The 14,807-nt window shown below is 44.3% G+C and overlaps 1 protein-coding gene across 2 annotated transcripts in view; it reads left to right on the top strand.

Moving 5' to 3' along the window:
- LOC137531572 (farnesyl pyrophosphate synthase-like) overlaps positions 1-14,807 on the top strand; it is a 63,335-nt gene that overhangs the window by 7,068 nt on the left and 41,460 nt on the right. The window contains exon 1 of one of the 2 annotated variants that reach the window (XM_068251497.1): positions 7,103-7,110. The exons of the other annotated variant lie outside the window; for it this stretch is intronic. The gene's annotated coding sequence lies outside the window, so the exon portion shown is untranslated. Of the gene's footprint in view, positions 1-7,102; positions 7,111-14,807 lie in introns of those variants that run through there. 2 annotated transcript variants of the gene reach the window in all.

The raw sequence follows: 14,807 nt of genomic DNA, 5'->3' as shown, positions 1-14,807 counted from the left end.
TCAATGGGAATATACAAAGTATTGATACCAAGGACCCCAAAGCTGATAAACTTGATAATTGAGTGACTGTATGTCAAGGTTAGAAAAAGTGGGCAGTGCCAATAACTACATTTTTAACATGGCAGGGTTCCCAAACTTTACACAATTGGCCACTGGGTGGAGCCTACAACAGCCAATCAAAATGTACCTATTGATTTTCAAGGGGAATATTCACATTGCTACCATTCTTACACTGTTAGTGGCAGAGGCCTCAAACCTGATACAGTGACTATTGGGTGACTGGGGTCCAAATTCGCTAAAGGGGTGGAGCTACAAACAGCCAATCAGATTTGTTAGATTGATTTCAGCCATTCTGTTATTGGCAGGGTTCTCAAACGTGACACAGTTGGCCACTGGGTGACTGGGACTAATATTCAGAAAAGTGGGTGGAGCCTACTGCAGCCAATCAAAATTCACCTTTTAATTTTCAAGGGGAATATTTACATTGCTGCCATTCATGCACTTTTATAGGCAGAGGCCCAAAATATGCCACAGTCAGTAACTGGGAGACTGGGGTTTAAATTCTGAAGGGAGCGGGCCAAAAGCAGCCAATCAGATTTGTTTAATTTAAATGGTAAAATGCAACTTATTGATGCCAAGGACCCCAAAGCTCATAAACTTGGTCATTAAGTGAGTGTATGTCAAGATTACAAATAGTGGGCGGAGCCAAAAACAACTAACTTTTTACATGGGAAAATGTAAAACTGCAGCTTTTCTTGCACTGTTAATGGCAGGGTTCTCAAACTTCATACAGTTGGTCACCTGGTGACTAGGATTAATATTCGGAAAAGTAGGTGGAGCCTACAAGAGCCAATCAAAATTCACCTATTGATTTTCAAGGGGAATATTGAAACTGCAGCCATTCTCACACTGTTAATAGCAAAGGCCTTAAACCTGCTACAGTCGGTCGTTAAGTGTCTAGGGTTCAAATTCAGTAAAGGGGTGGAGCCAAAAGCAGCCAGATTTCTTTGCTGGATAAACTGCTTCCATTAGCACAATTGTGATGCCAGGAACCCAAAAGCTCACAAAGTTGGTCATTGAGTAGTGACTGTGTGTCCAGGTTACAAAAAGTGGGTGGAGTTAAAAACAGATTTTTCTGGGAAATTGTAAACTGCAGCCCTTCTTCACTGTTATTGGCAGGGTTCTCAAATTTAGCATAGCTGGTTAGTGGGTGACTGAGATTAATATTAAGAAAAGTGGGTGGAGCCTAAAAAATCCAATCAAAAATCACATGTCACTTTTCAAGGAGAATATTAAAATTGCTGCCATTCTTGCACTGTTAATGGCACAAGCCTCAAACCTGGTACAGCTGGTCACTGGAGTTTAAATTCAGAAAAGGGGACAGAGCCACAAACAGTGAATCAGATTTGTTTCATTTCATGGGAAAATACTAATTATTGATGCCAAGGACCCCAAAGCTCACAAACTTGGGCATTGAGTAGTGACTTTCTGTCCAGGTTACAAAAAGTGGGCGGAGCCAAAAACAAATTTCACTGGGAAAGTGTAAACTGCAGCCCTTCTTACACTGTTTATGGCAGGGTTCCCAAACTTTGCCCAGATGGTCACTGAGTGATTGAGATTAATATTCAGGGAAGTGGGTGGAGCCTATAAAAGCCAATCAAAATTCATCTGTTGATTTTCAAGTGGGATATTTAAATTGCTGCCATTTTTTTACACTGTTAATAGCAGATGCCTCAAACCTGCTACAGTTGGTCATTGGGTGACTGGGGTTCAAATGCTGGAGAGGAGCGGAGCACAAACAGCCTATCTGATTTTTTAATTTCTATGGGTATATACAACTTATTGATGCCAAGGACCCCAAAGCTCACAAACTTGGTCATTGAGTGTTTGTGTGTTAGGGTTAGAAAGTGGGCAGAGCCAACACCAGTCAAATGCATACCCGGGCAACGCCGGGTCATCAGTGGGTGGAGACAAATACAAATTTCACTGAAAAATGTAAACTGCAGCCATTCTTACACTGTTAATGGCAGGGTTTTTAAACTTTGCACAGTTGGTCACTGGGTGACTGGGATTAATATTCAGAAAAGTGGGTGGAGCCTACAAAAGTGAATCAAACTTCACCTATTGCTTTTCAAGGGGAATATTTAATTGCTACCATTCTTGAACTGTTAATGGCACAGGCCTCAAACCTGGTACAGTTGGTTATTGGGTGACTTGGGTTCAAATTCAGAAAAGGGTATGGAGCCACAAACAGCCAATCAGATTTTTTTCATTTCAATGCAAATTATTGATACCAAAGACCGCAAAGCTCACAAATTTGGTAATTGAGTAATTGTGTGTTAGGGTTAGAGAAAGTATGCAGAGCCAACACCAGCCAAATACATACCCGGGCATCGACGGGCAATCAGCTAGTTTATACATATGAATTGGTTGACACTACAACAGAACCATTAACAGCAGCATTGTATTTGTATCATATCTATTCTGAATATGAGTCTTCCTGAACTCTTGTCCAGTTTCTGTTTAGAGAGTTTGTGCCAGAGCCAGCCTGTACTGAGCTTGTGTATTAGAAATCTTAGCCAGGGCCAGACTGTTAAGAGACTGTGTTAGGTCTACTATGTACTAAAACTATGTACAGACATTGTGTCAATACCTGTGAGTACTATACCAGTATATACAGGCACGGTCTCTGTGCCATTGTGTGCTGAGCTAGGGCCAGTTTGTACAATGCATGCGTATGAAAATCACAAATCTGTCTTTTCAAAACTCTCCAATCTCATAAATAGAGTTCAACTTCAGTGTAATATCACTGATGTCATCAGTTCTGCTAAATGTTCCAAGTTTCAGTTTTTGGTCCCACGTTGTTTAATTGAAACATCAAACTTTTCTCGTATTTTTTTTGCTTTGTACCTCATGAGAGCCAATGTTTAAGTGTTTTTTTTTTTTGGGGGGGGGGGGGGGGGGGGCATTTCAACGGCTTGTCCAGATGCTGCCTGGGCTCCAGTGTGCCCAGATGCTGATATGTCTTGTAAACCAGGATTTGGGGAGTCGGGAGATGAAAGCTCTGGGACATCTTGGGTTCCTGGGTATTTCTGAGGAATTTAGACCTGGTTGTATGGATTAGGTCATCCGTGGGCAGGACTTTAAAGGCTTCTGTTCTGTTAAGCACTGCACTGAAGGGTCTGACTTGGTTAGGTATTTCTCTGTAGTTTCTGGTCTGGTTGGGCATTGCTTTGTTTGTAGATCATCACTCAATAGTCTCTGGTAGAGATGCTCATTCGGGTTCTGTGGAGTTGAAATCTCTGCATGTCCAACTGGAAAATGGAAATTTAGAAAACGAAATTCTGCGGAAATCTAACTTACCGCAACTCAGTAATTTTAGTCCAATCACAGATCTCCGAAGCATTGGACCAATCAGAGAATGCAAAATTTTTCAGCAAAAATTGGATTACCGCAGTAATTTTAGACCAATCACAAATATTTAGTTTTTCAAATTTCTGATTTTCATTTTTTGCATTCTCTGATGCAAAAAATTAACAAATAAAATACTCCTCGGAAATTAGAAAAATGGAGATTGAAAAAACCCCAAAAAATCAGAAATCGAAAAAATGGAAATTGGCAATGGTGAATCGGAAATGGGCATTTCTGACCACCCTTAGTGTCTGGTTGGGCATTGCTTTTATGGTTCCAGTTATATTGGACATAGCCTTGGTGGACCAAATCCCTTTGCTCTTTGAAACATTTATACCGTTATATTTGAAAGGTATTTTGTACCCTGTGGGATTAAAGGATGTGGAGGATAAGGTATGTAAAAGGGGGGTACGGTTATCTCTGAATTTCAGCCAGGACCTGTAGATGATCTGATGACACTTGTCTGTCCATGTGTCCTGTCTTCAGTGTGTGTGTGTGTGTGTGTGTGTGTGTGTGTGCGCGTGCGTGCGTGCGTGCGTGCGTGCGTGCGTGCGTGTGTGTGTGTGTGTGTGCGTGCGTGCGTGCGTGCGTGCGTGCGTGCGTGCGTGCGTGTGTGTGTGTGTGTCTTTCGCTCACAGCTGTGGTTTAGGTGAAGTCGTTAGGCAGTTACAGTATTTGAGTTCATGGCTTCGCAGCATGCCATTGCATCAGTTCATCCTAATCTTTGAACTAACACCAGCTCACTGGAAATCCTGTATCTGGAAGCACAGTTCAGCCAGTTATTTGTACTGATACAATTTTCCTGGAATCCCTGTGGCTGACTAGCCAGTTCTGCCAAACCACTAATCTATTGCCAGCTTCTTGGAACCCTGATATTTCTAGCTGTTCAACCTGAGTTCTGATCTTGTAACCTGAATCTGAGTCTGTGATTCCTGTGTAACCTTGCCTTGAAGTAAGTATTGTTCTCTGAACTTATCGTTTACTCGCTGTTTACTGCCATTGATTGCCGTGTTCGACTACGTTTGTGGCTTTATGTACCCCTAGGGGCTCAAAATGCCATCGAACTTTGGGGGGGGGGGGGGGGCAGTGGCATAGCAATTGGGGATGCAGAGGTTGTGATCTCACTGGGAACCCTGTACCAGAGGGGCCCTCCTTCATCCATCTTATCAGCTTTTCATTGGTGCTATGCTGGTAATGAAAACCAGCATTGCGTAATGCTAACCAGGGCTGCTCATCCAGATTCCGGATATCCGGGTAACCCGGATATCCGACCTTTTTTCAGCTATCCATTTCAGATTTCGGATTTCTGTGGAAATCCGGATAGCTATCTGCGGATAGTTGGCTGGCAAAGCGGATATCCACAGAAATCTATTAAGTAGGGATGGTCGGATTCCACGGTAAATCTGCATTCCCCCATTGCCAATTACCGCTACTGCTACCGATCCCGCTTTCCGCTACCAATTTCCGCATTCCAATGCGGAAATTTTCCTCGACTTTAACATCGATTTTCTCAAAAACTAAACTAGGTGGTCTTTTTGAAAACCTTTATTTTGTATTTTTATTTTTTTTGCATCTTGTTCACAAGATTCTGTTTAACCCTCCTGGCGGTTTGCTAAAAATTCGCCAGGGGGCAGCAAATCTTTTTTTTTTTTTTTTTTCATGTAGCGAGACGGCGATCGGCGATCAGGAGATCCCGTTCAAAGAACGGGATCTCCTGGAGGGCTTCCCCTGTCGCCATGGCGATGCAGCGGGATGACATCACCGACGTCATCGACGTCGTGACGTCAAAGGGGATTCCGATCCACCCCATAGAGCTGCCTGGCACTGATTGGCCAGGCAGCGCACGGGGTCTGGGGGGGGGGGCGGCTGCGGCGCGACGGATAGCGGCGGATCGGCGGGTAGCGGCGGCGATCGGGCACTGCACGCAGCTAGCAAAGTGCTAGCTGCGTGCAGCAAAAAAAAAAAATGCAAATCGGCCCAGCGGGGCCTGAGCGGTGCCTTCCGGCGGCATAGCCCGAGCTCAGCTCGGGCTTACCGCCAGGAAGGTTAATAAACCCTGAAAATTCGGTGTTTCTAGGACTTACGGGGGCTTTGCTATTAACCGCTAAAGTCGGTGGATTGTTACTGTAATGTAAAATGCAGAAAATCTGCATTATCCGATTTGCGGTAATTTTAAGCCAATCACAAGATGCAGAATGAATAAGCCAATCAGAGAATGCGGAAATTTCCGCCTAAATCCCCATTCTCTGATTGGTTTATTCATTCTGAGTCTTCTGATTGGCTTAAAATTACCGCGTATCGGATAATGCAGATTTTCTGCATTTTACATTACAGTAAAAATCTGCCGACTTTAGTGCTTAATAGCAAAGCCCCCGTAAGTCCTAGAAACACCAAATTTTCAGGGTTTATTAAACTGAATCTTGCGAACACGATGCAAAAAAGTTTTCAAAAAGACTATACAGTTTTTGAGAAAATTGATGTTAAAGTCGGAAATTTCCGCTATTTCCGGCGGAAATCCGCCTACCGCACTTGTATTACCGATTTCCGCATTCCGATGCGGAAATGCATTTTCCGATCGGAATATCAGAAATTGCATTTCCGCGGAATCCGAATGGGCATCCCTAGTATTGAGATACTGTAACTAAGTAGATGACGTCCAGGACGTCATCATTGAGCCAATCAGAGGGCTTCCAGCAGAAGCCCTAGCAACCAATCACAGGGGAACCCTGGCCAGCCCCACCTGACCTCATTGAGCCAATCAGAGGGCTCCCAGCCTAAGCCCTGGCACCCAATCACAGAAAGGAACCCTGGCCAGGCCCCCCTGTGTAATGAGGGCTGCCATGATGAGAAATCTCGTCCTTGCATGTGAATGCTCACTGAGAGACATGCTCCAGTGCTGCTGGCCTAGCAAGTGCTGTACACAGTGATGAACCTAAATCTGTTCAGTGATTAACCCCTTCACTATCACTACACTATTGTTATATTGTTAATTAGCTTGCTTTCATTGTGTGACAGTGAGAGTGTGTGCTGCAGCTGCTATGTGTCTGTGTGTGTGTGCTGTGCACAGACCAGGCCAGCTGCTGCCTGCTGGCCAGCTATTAGCCTTAGCTAGCTACAGTATAGGTTAGGTTAGGGGTTAGGAAATAGGATTACTGTGTTATTGTGTAGTTAGTACTGAAGTTAATGCTAGTAGTTGTAGTAGTACTACTGTGTTAGCTTACTACAGAACTAAAGAATTTCCACAGAGTAAAGAATTTCCACAATATTTCACACAGAACCCGGCAGTCTGGGGTGTCAGAGTTTTTCTGCCAGTAAATGGATTAGTCCATGCGGTGAAAGTGAGTAACAAGGGCTCATACCCTGTGCAGATAATTACTCCGGTAGAAAGGGGGTAGTTTCTGGATAGTCTTCTGGCAACAGCGCTCCAAACAGAGTGCACAGGGAGCTGGATGCAGACTGAAATGCACAAATCTGTTTGTATTGTATAAAATTTGTGCTGCATCAGTGTATAGGGAAAGGGAAATTTCCCTTATAATAGCTTTGCAGTGGGGAGTCTGTTACTGAAGGGATGCGTTCAGTCAGCTGTAGGCATTAATGTCTCCGCAGGCTGTGTGGGGAAGGGGCGGGAGATGAAGTGTTTGAGGTATATAAGTGGTGCCAGGAGATGACAGCAGCACAACTGGAGGCAGACACTGGCAGGTATGGAGATAGCTGGTAATAATAGCAGTGTGTGAGGAGGACTGGTTGGGGGTAGAAGCTCTGCCAGTGGGGTGGTATGATGGACAGGAAGAAGATATAGGTGTCCAGGTGTAACATTGATGTGGAGGGTCATATGACGGGCCAGCATTGATATATGAGCTTTAAAAAATATATAGAAAATACACACAAGTGTACGGAGCAAGCACAACAGGCAAAGTCCAATGCTGTGCAGAGTAGGGAATTATTATTATTATTATTTATTAGATTTATATAGCGCCAACATATTACGCAGCGCTGTACAATATATAGGATTACAGACAATGATAACAAGGGTGACAGAACAATACAGGTAACAGACAATAGATACAACAATACAGGTAATAGCAAAAAGATACACAACACAATGCAGATAGTAGTACAATGCCAGATCATAAACTGGAATGGTAGTGGTAAAAATTACCAGTTCCAAATTCTGGGTAAAGTGCACACAGTCAAGTATGATACACAAGGGGAGAGGGCCCTGCCAAAGGCTTACAATCTAGAGGGAGGGGTTGGTGACACAAAAGGAGGGGGTGCAGCAAGAAGTTATTGGCAGAAAGGATTAGGGTAGTGTTGAGTTGATGTAGGCCTCCTTGAAGAAGTGAGTTTTGAGTGCTTTTTTGAAGGTGTTGAAGGTGGGAGCGAGCCTGATGGGCAGTGGGAGAGAGTTCCACAGGATGGGGGCAGCTCTAGTGAAGTCAGGGGCGTAACAATAGACCCTGCAAGGGATGCAGCTGCAGGGGGGCCCAGAAGCCACGGGGGGCCTGTCCTGAAAGACTGACAACTAAAGGCAAGGAGAGAAAAATATTTCTGCTCTGCATAATTGTTCTAATGACTGCATGTACTCAGCTACTGTTAAGGAATCGTACAAAGTTTTGCAGACAAAGATTTGTAGACAGTCCCTATTTAGTGTGCATCAGGTTCTTGTGTAATGTGCCCAGCCCCCTTGGTGGGAGGGGGCCCCATTCAAAGTTTTGCAGGGGGGCCCAGTGATTTCTAGTTACGCCCCTGAGTGAAGTCCTGCAGTCTGGCATGGGAGTGCGAGATGCGTGGGGTGGTTAAGAGGAGGTCGTTGGAGGAACGAAATGGATGGCCAGGTGTATATCTGCTGACCAGGTCAGAGATGTAGGTTGGGCAGGACTTGTGTATGTATTTGTATGCCAAACATAGGATCTTGAAGCTGATTCTGAAGTGAATTGGAAACCAATGAAGGGATTTGCGTAGGGGAGTCGTGAAGACAGAGCGGTGGGAGGAGTAGATGAGTCAGGCTGCTGCGTTCATGATGGATTTTAGGGGGGCGATGCGGTTTTGAGGAAGGCCTGACAAGAGGGTGTTACAGTAGTCCAGGTGGGAGATGATGAGGGCATGGACAAGGAGTTTGGCAGTGTCTGGGGTCAGGAAAGGCCAGATCTTGGAGATGTTGCGTAAGTGGAAATAGCAGGCCCTAGCTACGGTTTGGATGTGGGAGGTGAAGGAGAGGGCCGAGTCCAGGGTGACACCCAGGCAACGGGCTTGTGTGGTTGGATGAATGATTGTGCCATTGACAGTGACATAGAGGTCAGTGGGGGGTGAAGCAGCAAGGGGCAGGAAGATTAGGAGTTCAGTCTTATCCAGGTTTAATTTTAGGAACCTGGCAGACATCCAGGATGAAATAGCTGAGAGACCAGAGGATACCTTCTCCATGGTGGTGGTGGAGAGGTCAGTGGTATGGAGGTAAATCTGGGTGTCATCTGCATATAGGTGATAGTTGAAACCCAGAGAGGAGAGGAGTTTTCCGCTGGAGGCGGTGTAAATGGAGACCAGCAGGGGACCAAGAACAGAGCCTTGGGGGACCCCAACTGAAAGTGGGAAGGAGGTTGAGAAGGAACCATTGAAGGAGGTCTTGAAGGAGCGATTTGAGAGGTAGGAGGAAAACCATGCTAGGGCAAGGTCTTGGATACCCACAGATTGCAGGGACTGGAGAAGCAGGGAGTGATCAACAGTGTCGAATGCTGATGAGAGGTCTAGGAGGAGAAGGATAGTATATTTTCATTGGGGCCCATCGTGGCACAGGCAGGTTGGGGGTCACAACATTGATGTGTCACAAGGTGTGTGAATTCTGTGTGCAATGTGGGAAAAGAGACGGGAACATAGTGAATAGTGATGTAGATGAAAAACTGTTTTTTATGTGATGGATGTCTAGTCATGTGACTGTGTAAGCAGCAGTAGGCATGTACATGTGTTTATGCTTGAAACAAATTTATGTATCCCCTTTTGATGTTGCATGTATATAGCTGTCTGTTCCATCAGCTTTTAAGCAAACAGGATTGAAGCCAGACGAAGGCTTTACAGCCGAAAGCTTGCTTCCTCTTCTTCTTTTAAGTTAGCCGATAAATGGTATCATCCTGATACATAACATCTTGCTTTGACTGTGTAAGTGGGCGACAGGAAGAAATTATACAGTGTATAAAGTAAATAGGAATATGTAAAGCGCTGTGTACAATATGTGTGGTTTGCATATGTCTTCGAATATTTATATGTGTATTTATACGTGTAGGAGAAAGAGGTTGACTAACAGGGCAAATATCAAAGTAACCAATCATTATAATATATATGACATCCAGTAGAAAGGAACATTTATAATAACAATATTATAAAAACTGTTTAAGTATCAGAGAAGCTCTGTTTTTTACAGGTGTTGTTTTATTATAATGCATAAGTAAATTATACATAGTAAATACACTGTTAGGGCCCTTTTCCACTAGCAATCACTAGCGTTCACGCTGAACGCTAGCGATTGCTAAATCGCAATTACCGGCGATTCCCCGACGTTCGCGGCCGCGATTTTGCTATGCTATGCACTGCATAGCAAAATCGCGGCAAATATCGCTCCGCCGCGCGTTCGCGTTCCCGGCAAAAACGAATCGCGGTAGTGGAAATGACCTACTGCGATTCCTATGTTAAAAAGCAAACTGCAGCGATTGTAAAATCGCTAGCGGTTTGCGTTTTGCGATTCAGCCAGCGCAAACGCGCTGGTGGAAAAGGGCCCTAAGTGTGTACTTTGTAAAGTAAACGTGAGGTGGGGGCACTTTGAGCTGCCATTGTTTGGACATTTTTAACCACCTGTGCTTAAAGGTAACCTGAACTGAGTAAAATTATTTAACCACTTAAAGAGACACTGAAGCGAAAAAAAAATTATGATATTATGATTTGTATGTATAGTACAGCTAAGAAATAAAACATTAAGATCAGATACATCAGTCTAATTGGTACCAGTACAGGAAGAGTTAAGAAACTCCAGTTGTTATCTCTATGCAAAAAAGCCATAAGCTCTACGACTTTCAAAGTCGTGGAGAGGGCTGTTATCTGACTTTTATTATCTCAACTGTTATTGAACTATTTACTTCTTCTCTGCCAGAGGAGAGGTCATTAGTTCACAGACTGCTCTGAAAGAATCATTTTGAATGCTGAGTGTTGTGTAATCTGCACATATTATAGAATGATGCAATGTTAGAAAAAACACTATATACCTGAAAATAAAAATATGAGAATATTTTCTTTGCTGCTAATCTTCTAGTAATTATTCATAGTACACAACCAATTCACAATATCATATATTTTTTTTTTTGCTTCAGTGTCTCTTTAAGGACCAGGGGATATTCCAGTAATCGGTGCTGCGTGGGCTCTACAGCCCGCAGCATCGATCAGGTATGTGCCAGGGCGATCAGACCCCCCCCCCTTTTTTCCCCACTAGGGGGATGTCCTGCTGTGGAGGTCTGATCGCCGCCGGCTATTATTGATTTGCGGGGGGGGGGCTCCTCAAAGCCCCCCTCCGCAGCGTTTTCTGGCCTCACCTCCGTTCCCTCCCTCTCCCTTCCCCTCTGAGCGGCGTAGGATGGATATCCGTCCTGCGCCTGATAGGATAGGCTTCTGCCTATCAGATGCCGGCGATCCCCGGCCAATCAGAGGCCGGGGATCGCCGATCTACGTCACGGCGCTGCTGCGCAGCAGCGCCGTATGATGTAAACAGCAGGGATTTCTTCCCCGCGTGTTTACATTATGCGTGCGAGCCGTGATCGGCGGCTCGCACACTGTTCACGGAGACAGTCTCCGTGAACTGGCATGGAAACGTTTCCATGCTATACCACTAACGACCCGCCGACGCCTATCGCCGTTAGGGGGTCGTTAAGTGGTTAAAATAAACACATGATGTAGCTGCAAATGAATATTAAATACTTACCTCATCGTCAGTTCCTCTCAGAAGCTCACCGTTTTCTTCAGTGATCCTTTCCAGTTCTGACATTTTGTCAGAACTGAAATATACCAGTTGCTGTCAGTTATACATCAGCGGCAGTGCCTGTCAGTTACAACTGAATGTGCAAGGTGATGTCCATGTTTCCCTATGGCTCAAGTGGGCGATATTACAGTTTAACAGTGTGCTGACCTGGAAGCTGTTATGGGGTAATGGCCATTTTTGGTGAATTCCATTGATCGCAGTGGACAAACAGGATGCAGAAGAGGAGAAAGGGATTGATGAGGGGACTACATAGGAGTTAACTATAACGTGTGTAGGTTTATTTTGACTTTCAATTTTCAGTTCAGGCTCTCTTTAATGGACAACCGAGGTGACATGATAAGATAGATATGTGTATGTACAGTGTCTAGCACTCAAATAACTAGGCTGTGTTCCTTTTTTTTATTTCTCTGCCTGAAAGACTTAAACATCAGGTATTCAAGTGACCGTTTCTGTCTGGGTCGGGACTGGGCCAGACTTTAGCATAACCCTCACTCATAAGTATTTACAGCCATAAAACACTTTCCTGTTCGTAAATGGCTTCTGAGAGCGGGAAAGAGATAAAAAGGGTCAATAATTCATAGATTTGAGCTCTAGCATACTTCAATGAAGGTGTCCTTAAAGAGGAAGTGTTGCGATAATCTTAAAATGTAAAAGATATACAAATAAGAAGTACATTTCTCCTAGAGTAAAATGAGCCATAAATTACTTTTCTCCTATGTTGCTGTCACTTACAATAGGTAGTAGAAATCTGACAGAATCAACAGGTTTTGGTTTAGTCCATCTCTCCATAGAGGATTTTCAGCATGGCATTTATTCTTTATGAAGACATTCCCTGAAAAAAATTTATATAAAGATGCTGGCCAGCCTCCCTGTTCGCTGCACACTATTTTTGCAGTTGGACGCAGCAACTGCCATTCACAAAGTGCTTTTAAAAATAAAGAAAACCCTGAGAACCCCCCCTATGAAAAAATGGGCTAGTCCAAAATCTGTCGGTAATTTCCGATTTCTACCACTTACTGTAAGTGACAGCAACATAGGAGAAAAGTAATTTATGGCTCATTTTACTCTCGGAGAAATTACCTTTTTTTTGTATGTGCTTTAAATTTTAAGATTTTTGAGACAGTTCCTCTTTAAGCAGAGACAATGAAACAGTAAAAACCTAAAAAGTAGATTTAAATATAAAATAAAACTCTGTAAGAGAAGGAGGATAGATACAATTGTTTTTCTTATCAGTATATATGTTGCAGCACTTCGGGTTCTGGCCAGCCAAAATGCGAAGTGTCGTGTTACGGCGGACAATGTCAGAATTGAATAAATTCTAGCCTCTGGCTCCGCCTCTTGCCTCCCTCCTCTCCCCAGTCAGGCGGCTCTGACTCCTCCCCCTTCCTGCCTCCTCTCATCTGTTGGCCAATAGTGATTAGTAATTACAGTCCAGAGCTCTGGCTCCTTCCCTTTTCCTCCTCTCACCACTATCAGTTTCCACCCACCCTGTATCTTCCCCGCTACCGTTCGTACCAGGGAAATAGATGGTGGTTAGGGGATACTGGACCTGGCTGCCAGAGGTTATAGGAGGGACAGGGGGAGGAACCAGAGCCGTTGAGGGGAGCAAGAGGAGGAGCTAGATTTTTGTGCTGCTCCTTAATCTCCGCCCCTCGCCGGCGCTCTCCTGCCTCCCTTGCCAGCGATGTTACTAGGATCCACCGCTTGCCGCCGGCCTCTTTCCTCGCAACCACTAATTTCCCCCCTCCGCTGCTGAGTGTCGGACTGGGAGGTGGGAAAGCTGATGAAATCCACTTGCTGGCCAAGCAGCAGTAATCAGGTGTTGCTGCTCACTGTGAAGACCTGCTGCAAGTTTCTGTAGGGAATAACACATGGTTACTGCTGCTTGGCCAGCAGGTGGATTTCCTCAGTTTAACACCTTCCAGTCCGACACTACCCCTCTCATTACTTAACAGGTGGGGCGGAATATATCGGGGACGCAGTGGGTGGAGGCAGGCAGACACGTTTAGGGAGACAGGAGCTGCTGGAGCCTGGAGTTCACTGGAGCCTAGTGAGAGGGGGGAGGAGCTGGAGCCTGGAATATATTCAATCCTGACATTGGGCGCAGTAACATGGCCACTTCGCATTTTGGCCGGCCAGAACCCGAAGTGGCCAGACTTCGAGTTCTGGCCATAACATATATATATATATATATATATATATATATATATATATATATATATATATATATATATATATATATATCTATATCTCTATATCCTACTAATATTATAAATGGGAAAGTTTTTAGATGTTTGTTACTCAATCACGCAACAATGGCTGAACAGATTTGAATTAAATTTGGCACACACATGGTACATTACCTGGAATAACATATAGGATACTTTTTATTCCCATAACCAAAACGTGGGCGGAGACAAATACACTGGGAGAATTTAAACTGCAGCCATTCTTACACTGTTAATGGCAGGGTTCTCAAACTTTGCACAGTTGGTGACTGGGATTATTATTAATAAAAGTGTGTGTGGAGCCTACAACAGCCAATCAAAATTCACCTATTGATTTCTATTATTTCAAGGGGAATATTTAATTGCTGCCATTCTTGCACTGTTAATGGCACAAGCCTCAAACCTGGTACAGTTGGTCATTGGGTGACTAGGGTTCAAATTCAGAAAAGGGGTGGAGCCAATCAGATTTGTTTCATTTCAATGCAAATTAAATTATTGATGTCCTCCCCCCCCCTCCATTAAATGGTACATGTACCTCAACCTGGGGCATATCAAAAGCCCCTGGTTCTGCTCTGGTCCTGGAGCAGGGCAGCTGCAGTGGAGCATTATTCTGTATCTTGCTCTGCTTGTAGACCGGTCCTCTTTACTTCCTCTCACTTCCTCTTCAGCGTAGCTGGCATGTAGCCAATCACTTTCAATGCCTATCACAAGACACGTGTCAGGCGGCGACACTGTGGAGGAAGCGGAAAACAATTGGGAAGGGGTTGTGGTGGAAAATACATGAATATTTAATAGCTGCACACATGCTGGGGGGGGGGGGAGTGGGAGGGGGGTTGCGGCACACACAACCCCATGTGGGAGGTGCTAAGCAGTTGTTTTTTTACACAGTGCTCATGCACAGTAATGTCACCCTAATGGTCAAGCTATGAGTGGTAAGGTTGATACACTGCACATGTGTATGAGTATCTTGAATCACTATTGGTTTTTTTTTACAAAGGTTACTTATTTTTCACCTTAACTGTAGGGAGTGCTAATAGCAAGAGAGAGCACTGCACTCAAAAACCCTTTTGTGTGTGCTAGAGCACCAAAAAACCATGAGCTAAAGGAAGAATATGCTCATAGACACAGCACCACACAACTATATATATATAATA

The sequence above is a fragment of the Hyperolius riggenbachi genome, chromosome 9 (assembly GCF_040937935.1).
Source record: "Hyperolius riggenbachi isolate aHypRig1 chromosome 9, aHypRig1.pri, whole genome shotgun sequence".
NCBI classification, from domain to species: domain Eukaryota; kingdom Metazoa; phylum Chordata; class Amphibia; order Anura; family Hyperoliidae; genus Hyperolius; species Hyperolius riggenbachi.
The sequence above is the reverse complement of the archived record's forward strand: the minus strand, read 5'-3'. Positions and strand labels throughout refer to the sequence as shown.